The sequence below is a fragment of the Anas platyrhynchos genome, chromosome 3 (assembly GCF_047663525.1).
Source record: "Anas platyrhynchos isolate ZD024472 breed Pekin duck chromosome 3, IASCAAS_PekinDuck_T2T, whole genome shotgun sequence".
NCBI lineage: Eukaryota > Metazoa > Chordata > Aves > Anseriformes > Anatidae > Anas > Anas platyrhynchos.
In genome coordinates this window covers 93,723,527-93,740,516 of record NC_092589.1, presented here as the reverse complement: position 1 = coordinate 93,740,516, position 16,990 = coordinate 93,723,527, and positions in this window count along the sequence as shown.

The following is a 16,990-nucleotide window of genomic DNA, read 5'->3' as shown; positions in this document are numbered from 1 at the left end:
AAGATATGCATGTAGAAGTATGATTGTATTTAAAGGTAAAATCTTAGAGTCATGAAAAGCTATTTTCAAACCAGGGATGTTTGTATGTACTCAGTGATAGGCCACAAAGAGAGACTGCAACATGGCTCGATGTGTAACAGCTATGAAGCCAAAGCCATTTATCTATTTTGACATGATATTGGGCTGAATTGAAAATGTCTGCTGAGGAACTAGTCTTTCTAAGCTGAATCAACATTCTCTGTAAATAAATTTAAACATTGTCTAGAACAGTGCTTGCTCCCATCCAATTAGCTCAGATTATGAGAAGAGCAAACTAGATTTTTTCTGAAACTAACCATGCAAACAGGCATAAGAAACTTATCCTTATTTATGTCAGATTGAAATTTGTGGGACTGTGTGATGACTTGCAGACACCCCTGTGAACCTCTATATGTGTCACTATCACACGCTTGGAAAAGGAGAAAGCACTTTGTAGAGTTTGTTGATTCATTCGGTAGTGTTTTAATATTTCAAAATAAACAAGATAACTATACTTGAACTACTATTCTGTGCTACTGAGCTGTCAGTGAAATTTGAAGGGCAAAAAATCTACAATCCTAAGTCATTATATAGCAAATTGTTAAGATTCTCTGAAATACAGCGAGATAAGGAAATCCGGAATATTTTATTTATCCACTGTGGCAAAATCTCTGCTGCTTGAAGGCACAGAATTGCTTGCAATGGATCAAAGACATGTGTTTGAAAACTGTGCCATTATAGATCATTAGTGAACAGCACAAGAAAATCACTATTGTAATTTTCCTAGCTTTTAGTAAATTATGGTTGTATGGTTACAGTATTACCTCCCACAGTTGTGACATCATCATAACCCTTGCTGGAAGAATACTGAAACTGGAATTTTTAAAAGCTTTTGCCATCATATGATCTAGTTGCTGTAGGACAAGGAGGTTGTATATTTTAACACTGAATAAACTGGATTCCAGTTTGTGTGTGCAGTATTGTTGTCTAATTTGCACTTCCTACATGGATGAAAGTGCTTGGACTTCAGTCTCTGACCTCCCAGTCTACTTGCAAGTGCACACAGAGAGAACAGTAATGTAAGCCCAGGAGCATTGTATTGCTGTAGTACATGGTTAGAGAGAAATAATGTCTATTTTTTATCATTCTTTTGACACACTGGGGAAACATTTTAATACTAGGGGTAAAATGCTATAGAACCTTCACAATAATGCAATTCCTCCTGAGTGTTTTTTTTTTGTTTTGTTTTGTTTTGTTTTGTTTTGCCATTCAGTTACTCTAGAGAAAACCACAATAAAATTTCAAGGACTCAATGTAATATATATATATATATATTTATGTATATATAAAATATATTTATATAAATACAAATATGTATATTTATATTTAACATATATAACAACAGAATGGTATATGACACTGGTGTAACTTGATGGCATCAATAGAATAGCAAGAATCAATGACAACAGAGTAAGACTCAGTATTGATCACATCAATAAGCACTGATTTGCAAAGCACAAAAAAATCGTCAGTGTTTAGAAAAGGTTTGGAGGTTATTGTAGAATTCAAATAAAATAATTTTTTTGAATAATTGTTATAAAGATCTTAGCATAGATTTAAACTCACTGATTAAGACAATTCTTTTTGAAGTCAACTTACTCATAATTTATGCATAGTGTATGTCAAAAAAAACCTTAGGTTTAGAAAGAGTGAACACTTTGTTATAATCAATAAATCAAACTCTCTTTATAGCTAAGAACCTATGGGAAAAGTAACAAACAAAAAAACCCTCACTTTTGTCTACTCTCATTAATGATGGGGAAATGATAGTCTGGATAAAAAATGAATCAGTGTCTGTAAAAAAAAAACATCAAAAGGATAAATCTTGGAGCTCAAAAGTTTTTTTTGTTTTGTTTTGTTTTATCTCTATATATCTGTTTCTAGCACAAGTAAAATGGATTTATTTATTTATTTAATGCAAAATTACTCTTGAGGCATCTTTACATTACCATACCAAACATGAGCCATACAAATAGAAGGTGATATAGAATAGAAAGAAATAGAAAGGTGATATAGAAGGTGAATAGAAGACTTTGTGATTCTTCATTCATGTCAACAAGATTACCCCTGAACTCAGAAATTAGGCAAGTCTAAATTTATAGGAAGAGCTAGAAACTTCTCCTTCCTCTAATCCTCTTTTTAAAGGAATTGGAAAAAAAACTATTAAAAAAAAAATTTTATTCTTGCAAATGCTAAAATGAAATTTTAGCATTTTAAAAAATTAATCATGTTGCAAAATTAAGATTCTGCAACATGAACAAACTTTTGCATCGTGTGTCTACACTTGGGTACAGGCGCATCTAAAATGACTGCATATACGATAAAGTAAGTGCTGTTATGTAATTCTTAACAGCAGAGATGGATGTTGGAAAAGAAAGAAGAATACTTAATATCTGGAAAGGTGCATCTACATTGATATTTGATTCAGTTCATTTTCTTTCACTGTAGTTCTGCAACCACTTGCAATCTGTATACTAGGTTCATTTGAGATCACAGCCTATAAGCTAAGAACTGGTTCATCTCCATGATGAAACCTGGGTGCAGAACAAAGTATACTTTTCAAAGGGTCTGCTCCTTACACAAACATAAACATGAGCAAGCCCTTGCTTTTCAGATGGTTTCTCAGCAACTGCAGCCTCATAAAGACTGAGAAGATATATCTATTTCTCTGCCAAATTGCAGAATTATATTGAAGATGAATAACAAATTTCACAGCTTTTGAAATACAGATAAAACAAATCAACACCTGCTGAAAACTGTTCTAAATCTTCCTGATTTGTTTGAGGTTAAAAATGAACCTATTCTAATTATAAAGGAATCCTTCCAAATCTAAACTTAAATCTGAGCCTAGGCTAGGTTTCCTATAAACATAAGGCAAAAGCTGTCAGTGATGCTTATGAAAAGAGAACATGATCCAGGAAATATTTCACCCTTACTTGAAGAATTTCCTCTTAACTTGCAAAATTTTTAAGCTTGTGAAGGGTGAGAACAAGTGATAAATTTAGTTTGGGAGCAAAAGCAGAAAGAAGGCACATAATCATGTAGAACAGTGGGTTTTATTTGTTTGATCGATTTATTTTTTTTTTATTATTATTATTTTTATTTATTTACATATTTTGTAAACTAAACATCTCCACTTTATATTAACTCAGCTGTGTGGCCACAAAAGCAACAGCCTATTTTTGCGTTAACAATGTGTGCGTATTACTGTGGTTAAAATTTCTCATTCTTCTGACCTGCAATGGGCAGTTTGCAACTATGCTGCAGTCTGCCACAGAGTGATATATTTACCCACAGAGAACAAGAGGTAGTATACAAAATGTTGCTATACAAACTGGTGCTACACAATATTCTCTAAGGACAAGCACAATCACTACAATAATGATGAATATCAGGACATTGTAATAACTGAACGTATTTTCCCCATTTATGCAGCATCACTGTTACAGAGCACAGCATAACCACATTTCTTTCTGCTTTTTCAACTGAGCTATGAAGACCATGTTGTAAAAAAATAAATAAATAAATAAATAAAAGTAAAACATCACTCTGCTAAGTATGACTGCAGTAAAACAGAAGGGTTTTATGTTTGAACCATAGGTATCAGTCTGAGTTCCTTCAGCTTTCACTATTGCTAAGTGCTTCTGAAGCTAAGTCCTCAGATTTTTTTTTTTTCCTGAGCTAGGTAGGAAAACACCAAAAACCTAACATAAAGACAATGTGACATTTTCTAGTATGCTTGATATGTTGAAAGAGAATAGCACCAATGACAAAGCAATGGATTGGTTACTGCCACAAGAAATTGTAGCTCTTGTAGTTAAATCATTAGTAATTAAAGGATTAATTTTGCTGGTATTTACTCCCACATTTGGATTAATGTGCATGTACAGCTGTGATCAGACAGTTGCAGAGGGCTGTTGAACTCTCACTCTGTGGAAATATTTGGTAGAATCTAAATTGGAGCTTTGTTGCTACTGCTCCTCTGCCCTACATCTATTCCATCCGCCTGGAGATGAAGGTCTGCTCAACTCTGGTCTGAGGAGGCTGCTAAAGAATAATGCCTGCCAAGCACATTATGTGAGTAGCTCACTTTCTCCTTTGTATTTTGCTCTTTTTTTTTTTTCTTTTTCCCCAAATCCAAATTGAAAAACATTACAAAAAATAAATAAAAACTGTGCAGCTTGGTGCTCTTTAATACTAGGATATATCAATCAGCTCATCTAACTTGAAGAATAAATATGCTTGTCTTTTGTTTATGGGTACAGGAGGATAGCCCATGGTCATCAGCAAGCAGAATGGTCAGCGTGGTGCTATCCATGATCAATCTGTGGGAGACAGATGAACTCTCATTTGTACTCTTTATTGCATTAGCCTGTTTTTAATTCATCTTGGTGTTCCTAAGGAAGACCAAATGCATTATCTCTTTTTGTTTGACATTGTCCTGTGCTTCAAATTGGTAGGAGTCTTATTTTCATATGCATTCATCACATCTTTTAATATCTGTATGTAAGTGAGACAGAACAGGCAAGCTTAAATGCATGTTTTGAAATAATGTTTGGGGATGTTGAATCCCCAGTCATGTTCTGGTTACTGTCAAGTTACAGTACTTGATATTTGATGTTAACAAAGAATCCTATTTTCATATAATTAACTATATGGCTGAAATAACACTTTGAAAAGTTTACTAATGTGTCATAGTTAAGAGAGCTTTTTTTTGTTAGCGTTTGTGCTATCATCTGTACTCCTCCAAGTGTTGTGTTAACTAGAAAGCACATTTCTACATAAACCTATACATACAGGCACAAGCTAAAGGAAGCATAGGCATAAGAAATGTAAATCCTTTGACTTTCTCCCAATCTGTACCATTCTCTGAATGAGGAAAAATAAGTGAATGTTGCTTAAAAATGTTATTATAGGTACTGTAGTGTTGAAAAGAAAGGATACTGCCAACAAAAATAGTCACATCTTGCTTTTGGGTCAATAAGACCTATAGAGATTAATTCTTTATAACCAATGCTCCTAAAGTATTTATATTGTCTTACTGTGGTCTCTGTATGATAATGTTCCTGAGGGTCCCAGGAGCCCCTGGTATGCCCTACACAGTCCTGCTGGAGCACAGAAGCAGAAACCGGAGGGACATGGCAGTGCACTGGAACTGTACTGCTTGGGTGACCTGCACCCAGCTCTCCCCACTCCCTGCTCAACATATCTTCCCAAAGACCAAATGAATCCTGAAGAGCGAATGACTGGCCTCCACCAGCCATCCTCAACCTGTGCCTGGCACTTACACATTAAGTGTGTGCCTTCTCCGTCAGTATGGTTGAAGGCCATATAACTTTCACGTATACTAGGAAGCCACTATTCTGACTGAGGCAGGTCCCAGCTCTGCACTTGTAAGCTGCAAGCTCATATGAAGAAGAAATAATTGTAGAGTGTTCCTCCTCAGCCTGACAGGAAGGGCCATCTACATAGCTGCTTCTCTGCAGCAAAACCCAGACAGAGGAGGCAGCTATGAAATAGGCCCAATTGAGGCTGTTGCAGGGATCTGTGGTAGTTGCCTTAAGATAGACTTGGGCAGAGCCATATGTTATTTCTACTACAGCCAGGGCCATGTGCCATAGTGACAGAGGGGTGAACAAGAATAGAAGGAACATAGTGTACTGCAAAATCCAGGAAGATATCCGTTCTTGGTGTAGCATATCATGTTGCAGTGTACCACATGATGAATGGGGAATGTGATTTTGGGGAAAGGTGGGGAAAAAAAGTGTCCAACATTCAGTTTGAAGACTGAATTTTCTTCTTAATAATACATATAGGAGAAAAAAACATGAGGAACATTCAAGAAAAGGCAAGTCTCTCCATTCTCTTCCATGCTAACAAAGTGACTTGACTGAGAAGAAGCATGAAGCTCACAAGGAAAGACAAAATTTCCTTTGAATCTTGCTACAAAGTGTAAATGCATTCTGATTCAAAAATATATTCAAATGAGAATACAATTATACAGCTTCTTCTTGATTGCCCCAAGTGAAGCAATCTCTTCCCCAGCCACTCATCCCACCTTCCTAGTCAAAGTTGTCTACTCCAAAATGTCAGTCATTTTAGTCAGAACGGGCTGCATAGGGAAGAGCTGCTATTTAGACTGCTGGGATTACCTTTTGTTAAGCTAAATTTTTGTTTTGTTTTTGTCTTTAATCTGTTTGGATCAAACAGAGTAAATGTCCTTATTTACACAGTACTAGACCAGCTTTTATTCCTCATTGTGAACCTCCTTCCTAGTTACTGTAGCTGCTGCCTCTTTCTCAAACCATAGAGATGTATATCAGGAGGTATTAAATCTCTCCCTCTATCTTTTATTTTTAAGTAAAATGTTTAGTTTGTGGTGCTACCATTTTTATTTTATTTTATTTTTTTCCCTTTTGCTACTTAGTATCTCTAACTTGGAGATCTTATTTGAGAGTGTTCAAGTCCACATCCTAACACTCTTTAATTCCTTAACTTGTACAACATTTCACTATGGGCAAATTACATTTGAACAAAACAAAACAAAAGAACAATAACAAAAGATATGCACAAGATTACTCAGAACAGGCATTTGTTACTGCTGGAATGAAGACATGGAGGGTTTGGTTTCAGTGGTTTGGATTTTATTTTGAGTTGTTTAGTGAGGAAGAGAGAGAAAAAAATGGAAAGGGGAAGGGAAGGGAAGGGAAGGGAAGGGAAGGGAAGGGAAGGGAAGGGAAGGGAAGGGAAGGGAAGGGAAGGGAAGGGAAGGGAAGGGAAGGGAAGGGAAGGGAAGGGAAGGGAAGGGAAGGGAAGGGAAGGGAAGGGAAGGGAAGGGAAGGGAAGGGAAGGGAAGGGAAGGGAAGGGAAGGGAAGGGAAGGGAAGGGAAGGGAAGGGAAGGGAAGGGAATCTGAGCAGCAAAGCTGGAAGAAAACATGAAAGTTGGGTTCCAAGTTTGTGATTTTTTCTTACAAATTAATTTCATCATTAGAAATTTTTTCTTGATATAATAATATCTCTTGTACAATGAATGGAGTTTAAGGTGAAAAATCAAAGTATAAAACCACTTTGAACACAGATCCCTTAACAATCAAAGTACATAACTAATTTGAAATATTTAAGGAATTACGTTCTTCTCATACTTGTTTTGTAGTAGTTTTTACCCATGGTTTCTATTTCTTTGCCGTTTAATATTTTTACAGACAAAAGTTTCTGTTAAATCAACTTCTGTTAAGTTTCTGTGAAATTTCTGTTCAGTCATCTCATCTGCTTCTCTTTCAAGGGTTCAGAAAAAAAATTGTTAACACTTTGATTTCTAGCTTTTGAAAAATTAGGCTGTGAGAGACTTATCAAAGGAAGTAACTTGCATCAAACATGACAACAAAAGTTGTTTTCTCTTTCATTTTGACTGTTATTTGCATCATGATATAGTAACAGCTGTGCTGAAACAGTGGCTATTACCTTCCTATTAGATTACTTCCATATTAAAATTTCTGTTGCCATAAAATTTTGTGCTAAATAGAGAACAAAAATTCCTTCCTCTGCTTAGTCTCTGAAAATTGTTTTTACTTGGTATCAATTTTGTATGATAATATACTGAAGGGGAAAATAGGCATCAATTCTAATTATATTATCATAGAGGTAAAGTCTATATTACAAATGCTGTGCACATAATCCACATAATGGACTGAAAAAAAACCATGTATTTCTCTTTTCACACAGTGTGGATTTCAAAACCCTTTAACACTATTAAAGACGGGGATAAATATTAGTTTAAACTACTGCAAGCCTACAGAGGTTTAAATATAGATGAGTCCTGGTTTTGGCTGGGATAGAGTTAATTTTCTTCCTAGTAGCTGGTATTGTGTTGTGTTTTGGATTTAGGTATGAAAATAGTGGTGATAACACACCGGTGCTTTAGTTGTTGCAGAGCCACACAGAGCCAAGGACTTCACAGCTTTTTGTGCTGGCGAGGAGGCACAAAACAGCGAGGAGGGGTGCACCAGGTTCTGGGAGAGGACACAGCCAGGACAGGTGTCCTGGTTTCAGTTAGGATAGAGTTAATTTTCTTCCTAGTAGCTGGTAGAATGCTATGTTTTGGCTTAGGATGAGAAGAGTGCTGATAACACGCTGATGTTTTAATTGTTGCAGAGCAGTGCTTACACCAAGCCAAGGACATCTCAGCTTCTTGCTCTGTCCTGCCAACGGGCAGGCTGGGGGTGCAGTAAGAGCTGGGAGGGGACAGACCCAGGACAGGTGACCCAAGCTAGCCAAAGGGGTATTCCATACCATCTGACGTCATGCTAAACAATATCTAGCTGGGGGAGAGGGCCGGACTGCTCGGGGTTAGGCTGGGCATCGGTCAGTGGGTGATGAGGAATTGCATTGTGCATAACGTGTTTTGTACACATATTATTAGTAGTACTATTATCATCACTATTGTTATTATTATTGTTGTTATTATTATTTTCCTGTCTTAATAAACTGTCTTTATCTCAAGTCATGGGCTTCACTTTCCCATTTCTCTCCCCCATCCCAGAGAGGGAGGGGGAGGGGGAGCGAACGGCTGTGTGGTGTTTAGCTGCCGGCCAGGTTAAACCACGACAACAGGTGACCAAGGCTGACCAAAGGGATGTCCCATAGCATGTGGCATCTTGTTCAGCAATAACAGCTGGGGGAGTTGGCCTACAGAGGGAGGGGGTGCCACTTCTCAGGGATAAGGCATCACTCCTTTTCCCTTCCTTTTCTGTCCTATTAAAGTGTCTTTATCTCAACTAATGAGATTTTACCTTTTTTGTTGTTGTTGTTGTTCTCTCCCTCATCCTACCAGAGAGGAGTACACACATGGCTTTGTGGTGCTGAGCTGCCTGCTGGGTTAAACCACGACAGAATGCTATGCACAGACTTCATCTCTTTCAACAGTAACCTTTCAATCAGGCAATAAGAGTTGATGGTAGTTTATCACTTTGATTCCCATTCCTAATACACTGAACTAAAAATGCTGATCCTAAGCTACAGGACACTGTATGCTACATGTTAAAATGTGAATATTTCAAATGATGAGCTATTTTCACATTGGTTCAGGCAGAAAGGTTGGGTGAAACACCAGCAGAATGATTCAGAGCAATTAATGTGGAAGCCTGGGTTACCTATGGTGAGTGCGGATGAATGGGAAGCACTTGGAGAATGCCCATGTAGGGTGCCTACATCATTCCCTGACTGAATGGGAAGTTCAGGCAGCCTCACAGGGCAATTTATGCACAGCCACCTGGAGCCATACAGAAAGAAATGCTAGGCACAGGGCTACCTCTGCCTACCTGACTCATCTTAAAACCAGTTGCCTGTTTACAATCAGATAACTCTTTTGTGGTAAGGCATCTTTTGTGTTAAAGTATAAGGAAATTTGGCAGGATCTAAACCGCCGTATGTTCTAGCTGTCCTTAGATATTAGAGGGGCCAGGAGTGGCTTAGATTCTGAGTGATACCCACTTTAGCACTGTAAGTCTGGTCACATTAATCACAATCATGGATTCACAAAAAGCACAATACACTTTCAGTCTAGTAAATGACTGGTGTAGTTTATAAAGCAACAGAAGCGCAAGTTCTTTTGGATTGCCAGTGATAAATACACTGTCTGCAAGTGCAAATACCAAGAATATGACTAACACAGCCACTAACACATGTGCTACCTGATTAAACATCTCTACAGAGAATGTCAGGTTTCCCAGAGAAGCACTTGGTATGACTGAGAGTTTGAATCTCACCCAATAAGTTAGCTACTGGGAGGAAAGAGAGTTTCAGCCCATTGACTGATCCCAGAAGTCAGCAATGTCCTTCCAACTTGTCTGTGATGGTGTGTTCCCTCAAGTTTTCCTTCCCTTGGGCCATTTTATACTATTTTCTTACTTTTAGATGGAGCTTGAGTAACTTTAGTCATGTGTCTTCATTGTGACTGGTATACATTTTTCTTGCCTTGATTTAAAGATATAGGCTCAGTGAGGGGTGGTTGCACTTTGGAGGTGAGTAGCCTTTGGGATGGAGGTGTGTTTTGGCATTATAATGGGATTATAATGAACAAAGTTCACCCAAAAGACATGATTTAATTATCAGTTAGAGTCAGGGCTGGCCATGCAGTCTATCAGTTCCACAATACCATCCAGTTTCTCATCCATGCAGTGATAGCACAGAGCCTGGCCATGGTGTCTTCACCCCCCTCCACCCCCTCAACAATCTTTCTTAGGATCAGCACACCGAGCTTCCCAGATGTTACCAATACCTAAGGTTGCAGGCTATGTTGCCAAAGGGACTATCATGGAACAGATTTCCTTGCATATCTGCCACATCTCACCATGGAATCTTCCTCAGCCTTGAACCTTCCCTTAAGACATGGACTCATTTAGCTTCAGTGAGTCACCTCCAACAATTATTCCACAGCACATAGAAAAAGAGATAGTTAAATCCTTCTTGCACAATTGTTTCAAAACACTTGAAAATGTAGGGTTTCTACATCTCCCTGCTTGTTCAGAGTGGATTTGAATTATTATGTCTCAATTCACAACCAAGCAACCACAGCCTAGATGTGAATAAAGCAAAAGGGTACTCTTCTCCATGTATAGACATTTGCTAAGGGTCAAGCCAGGAGAGCTGAGAGCAAGTAGGCATGAGCAAATGAGCTTGGTCCTGATTCAGCAGCCTAGGAATAGACCTCGTGGAAAGTTATGGTGGGATTTGGTCATGACATTTTATGCATTAATACAATGACTAGTTAATGTACCACTCTATTACTCATTTAATTCCAGGATCATTCCCCTCGAAAATAGACAATCAAATACTTTTAGGTAACTGAAGGATAAAGCAAGTGGAGCTGAAATCCCAGGCTCCTGGTTCCTGTGTAAGCATCTTGACCATAGGGTAAATTATTGTGTGAAATACTTTCTTCAAATACTTTCTTCCTCTTTGAAACTTTTCTGTCCCTCTCTCCCTTCCTCTCTCACTATTTTGCACTAAAACCTCTATGTTATGTGTTGAAATGACTGCTGTTTCTCTATATCATTTATAAATTATGGTAACGATCTAGGAAGGTTAACGCTCATTGCCACCCAGCTCTTATTTGTTACATAGCTTAGATGGCAGTTGCAGTGAAATGGCAGAATAGCATGCTTGCTAAAATTGGCAGAAGGCCAAGATTTTAGGTTTCTAGAAAAAAAATAATTATATATATATACATATATATATATATATATACACACACACACACACCAAAACGAAGATAGAAATTGATTTCCAGTGCCATTGGGGAAAAGGCAGTATTTGACAGTTTGCCATCTGAATCACTTTCAAAGGTTGTTTTTTTTTGTGTGTGTGGAAAATCTGGCTCAAGAAATTTTTCTCTCTTTGATAGATCTGGATCTGATTTTCACCCTTTATCACACCAAAGGATAGCCCTCACCAACCCACAATGTAAGCTGCAGAATGTTGATGAGAACGAGAACCAAGGTATGATTTTCCACCAAAGTAAATGTACTGTGTAACTCTAAGCTTACTTTCATGTTGCTAATGCAAATCAGATTTGGTATGGTTATGTGATACAAAGCATAAATCAAATCTGATTTATCTACCTTTACCTATGAATGAAGCAGCAGCAGGACAGGGTTACCATCTAGGGGACTGCCACTGTATCAAAAAAAGGACACGTTATTTACCCATATTTCTTGCATTTACTGTTCATGGGACCTAACCTAAAGAGTAGTGAATGCCTCAGATTCTAGTTTTGCAACACAGTTAATCAATCCAGTAGTAAAAATGCAAGTACCAAACTAAAGTAATGTGTCCAAATGGTCAGTCTGGTATAAATTCATTAAAAAAAAAAAAAAAAAAAAAAAAAAAAAAAAAAGCTTGACATGTAAATAACTTGTTGTCAAAACAGATGTCTGTGACACATTTATACTGTGAGCAATCTGCTAAAAGAGCGGTTACTGCCCCTGTAAGTAGTTCAAGTAGGATCCAGTTCACTTGTTTCTAGCAGTTTTCCATTTCTTCTTTTTATAATAAGTGGGGAGAGAAGGCAGTTCAAAGGAGCTACCCATTTAATCCAATCTTAAATCTAGTTTACAGTGAGATTTACACAAAATAACAGTTACTGCACTGACAGCCTAAGGCAGCAAACTTATGTAGACATCTATATTATAGGAATCCTTCCCATTACAGCCTACTTGTTCTGGAATTTTTGTTATATGAATGTCAGTGTTCTCATTTACAATTCCCCTTTAACAGTCTCAGGATGATTTTGTTAAAGAACGACAGTTTTGGTCTAGAGCTCTAAATTGATAGTTTGCTTGCCTGGTCAAACAAGATGGTTAAAATAGAAATAAAATTAAAAAAAAAAAAAAATCAACAACAGAACTTTTTTATTTGATCCCAAAAAAGACCTATTACATTTTTCAAATTTGAAAATTTTAATTTCAATAACAGCCTTAACTTTTCTCAGTCTTTTTAATCCATGTCATTTAGAATCATATTTACATATACTTTTCATTGTTCTGAAACTAAATTTTCAGGAAACAAACAAACAAACAAACAAACAAACAAACAAGAATCTACAAACAAGCTGGCTGTCTTCCCTCAGTCACTTTTTTGATGTAGTGTTTCTCCAGTTATATCACAACGTATGCAACCACTTACATCAAAACACATGAAACAAGAATTTATAGAACAGTATGTTCCTTAAATAACCCTAATAATTTCAGTGCATATGTCCAGACACTTTCTAAACCTGCAGTTATTTCAATTAAATAAATGATGTATTATTTGATTTTCAAATGTTAATGGATGCTTAATGGTCAATATTCTTTTTCTCTGCTGGGTTATTTTGATTTCTGGGTAATTTTTATTGATTTTTAACATTTTAACATTTTTAACATTTATCAGATGTTCCAATTGCTAGCCCCCCAGCACTTTCAGAATGAAAACATCTTATAGTTTAATAGTGTATTATTAAGATTCATGCTTTCTTTAAAACAAGCTAGTCATAACTGTATTAGTCCTGGTATTTCTGACAGCTTTGATGTCACTTTTAAGTATGTCTGCTACTACAAAAGAAATCATTAAGATCAAAGGACTAAGGTAATCAATATGCATTGCATACAGAGAGGTTTAAACAGACAACAGAACTCACCAGCATTCTTTCCCAAAACCTATCAGAGTTAGCAACACACAAAGAACCTTCCCACCAGATTTTCAGCCAAATAAATCCATGACAAAAGCAAAGAAAGTCACTGTACAAATGATCAATTTCCACAACTATGGAGAAGCTTCTAAAAACAGTGGCTAAAATTCCAGTATTTCAGTACCTTTTTCATCTTAACCAGATTTTGGTTCATCTCAGCAGATACAGCTACCAGTACATCAAGACAAACTGTTTTCTCTACTGGCTGCCCATGTACATTTGAAGGCATACACTGCCTTCGGCCTCTGAAACTAATGAGGGGAATTTCTGCATTTTGCAAACTCCTCTCTAAGCTTGCAATAGATAGTATATTGTAGCTACTGCTGCAGTTTTGGACTAAAAGTGCAATTTCACACTTTCAATCTAAATATCACCTGATAAGAAAAAAGCAGGGAAGACAGTGACTTCAAGAAGATGTTGTATACGCTTACACAGATGTTTTTCTTATTTTCTCCCTGTGCAGAGCTCTCAGCTGAGGCTGAAAGTCCACGTGAGCCAACAAACTGCAGGCTCCAAACCCCACTAAGCCTGTGCTCTGACCATAAACTGGATCCCAAGGAAGCCCTGAATACACTGTGGGTCAGCTTGCTTACCTTATGACACTTGTAAAACTGCAGGTCTTTCTACAAAACATGGTCAAAGCCAGTCCCCTAGAACATGCTGTTTTAAGTTCCCTAAATGCTGTATTGAGGCTGCAAATAAGGATACTCATTTTTATTTGTTTGTTGATTGTTGGTTTGTTTTTGTGTTTTTTTTTTTCAAATTTCTTCCCGGAGTTCACAAAAAGGAGGACAAATTCATAGCTGTGATTGATGAAATAGTCATTTGTGGAACTCGTTTATCTGAAAGTTCTCACATCTGCACTCCACTGCAATAATATATGTCTGTATATACATCTGCAGAACCACAGTAGATCCTAGCATGAATCAGAGGAGCAGAGGACATCTCTTTGGTGTGGTGCAAACTTGTACGTGTAATTCTAAACTAATTATCTTGTTTCTGGTCATTTTGACTTATTCAATAACATTCTCTGAAATGCCTTTGGAAAAGTATAACTTGAAAATACAGAAGTGATACAAGGAGTGGCTGAGATCACTTGGCCTGTTCAGCATGGAAAAGAAGAGGCTGAGGGGAGACCCCATCACGGTCTATAGCTTCCTCATGAGGGGGAGTGGAGGGACAGGCACCAATCTATTCTCTCTGGTGACCAGTGATAGGATCCGAGGGAATGGTGTCAAGCTATGATAGGGGAAGTTCAGGCTGGATATCAGGAAAAGATTATCCACTCAGAAGGTTGTCGCGCACTGGAACAGAATCCCTAGGGACTCGATGATCCTTATGGGTCCTTTCCAACTCGAGATATTCTATGATTCTATGATTTATTTCTGAAAATATAAAAGCACCTCCAAATAGCAGATTGTATTTATTTGCATATAAAAATAGAAATCAGTATATCTTTACTCACAGCGAAGGTTTCTATAGAGCACTTCACATTTACATGAGAAGAAATGGAGACTGTCAGTAAGGAAGAAAGTTAAAGCATACAATCAAGCAGTCAGTTGTACCTGCACCCCCATCAAACAGAAGTCCCTTTATGGGATTATTCACGTATAAAGCTAAGCATGGCAATAAAAGCAAAAGGTCACTGAAATTAATGGAGTTAACAGATAAGGAGCTTCCTCCGTAGCAGTGCTGAGGAAATGTGTCTATAATTTCCCCACCTTTTTTAATACTTTACCTTCAGAGGACCTAGTCTGAAAAGCAGCAGGTAGCTCACACTGCTTCAGCAATACAGGAAACTCCTTTTGAAGACTGCCGCTCCCAGTTTAAAAGCACTAGAATCACAAAATCTGAAGTGCCAATCTGATATATTCTCTTTTTGTTGTATGCTCTTCAAAAATGATGAAGACTGGTTAACTTTATAGCAGCAGACTTCATGCCAGACCAGGGATTGCTGCTTTATGCCAGATCAGTTATTGTTTATCCTCCCAGCAGGTCTAAAAGCATAAAGCTGGAATAAATGCCATGACATGGGGTCTGGTTCTTTTAGCAGATACACGATGAAGGGAATCAGATACATGCTGCTGGGATCTGGCAATGTACAGGTCTGGTACTGACAGCTACAGGTCGTGGACTAGTGGCCTCAGAGGTGGAAGGACTGAACTGCCTGGTGATGAAAGGTGGAGAAGGGGGAAGTCTATGGACAAAAAACCTGTTGAAGCTTTCGGGTTCACGTTTGAAATACATATTTATGTAAGCAGTGTGCAGACTTACAGTAAGAGCACTTTGTCCCTTCTGAATGCAAGTATTTTCCAGGTAAAATTGCACTTGGAGTGTGTGGAGAAACTCTGTACTGTGCTGACACAGTGTTCAAACTCTTAGAAACATTTCAGAATATTGACATTTTGTTTTCTTTGTTCCTTCCTGTATAATCACCTGTGTCTTTATAAAAAATAAATAAATAAAACTATGACAGCCTGTTTTCCAAATTACAAAACAGGCTTTAAAACAACTGCTAAGGCATCTAATAAATCAGTTTCTGAGAGTCTCACCTATACCATTTAGTTGTAAAGAAAAAAATCTATTACTGTGTATTCAAGAAAAAATTTTCAAAGATAATATTCTACATATATATATATATATTAATTTTCTTCTCAAACTCAATTGCCAGCAATTAGTATTTAATGGATTAGTGAAATTGTCATAGTTCAAGTTCAGTGTCAAATGCCAAGTTTGTAAGTTTCAAAATTATTTCCTGTAACTTTTCACTCGGTCTAATATCTGATAAATTATTTAACATTTTTTGATAAATAACCCACTTTACTAAAATATGCTGTTTTACTAATAGTATACATTTTTTTTTTATTTAATATAGTCTCAAATGAACCACTGTTTTTGAGCTACCAGATACATTTCTAAGTTATCACCTGTCCTAAAATTATGTGTTCTATTATAAAATGCATATAGTATTCCAGTATTTTAAATAACAGCCAGTTCAAGTAACATACCAAATTACTTCTGTGTTTACTGAAAATAATAGTTCAATATTTGCCTGTTGGTATACATGAAGAAATATGTTACCATTTCATTTTAGCAGCATGATAGATTAGAAATCTTTCCCATCTTGAAATGCTAAATAGCAATGTGATTACTGGGCACTTTTTTCCCATTACTTTTTGTGCTATGGATGATTTTGTGCATCATTTTTTTTAATGTTGACAGATTGTTGTAATATTTTTAAACACAATTCTGTTCCTACAGCATCTAAATTAAATAAATAAATAAATAATCTTTGAGTCTCATACCTGCTGTGATTGGGGTGTCATTGATTTTTATTTATTTATTTATTTATTATTTTTTGCTAACTATAGACTGCAATGAAATTTGAAAAATAGGAATTATTCAGAAGATAATCATAAGGAAAAAAAAGATAAAAACTTGTGGGTTGAGATAAAAACAGTTGAATAAAGAAGAAGAAGAAGGAGGAGGAGAAGGCGAAGGCAAAGGCGAAGGCAAAGGAGAAGGAGAAGGAGAAGGAGAAGGAGAAGGAGAAGGAGAAGGAGAAGGAGAAGGAGAAGGAGAAGGAGAAGGAGAAGGAGAAGGAGAAGGAGAAGGAGAAGGAGAAGGAGAAGGAGAAGGAGAAGGAGAAGGAGAAGGAGAAGGGGGAAGATACAAAGCAAATGATG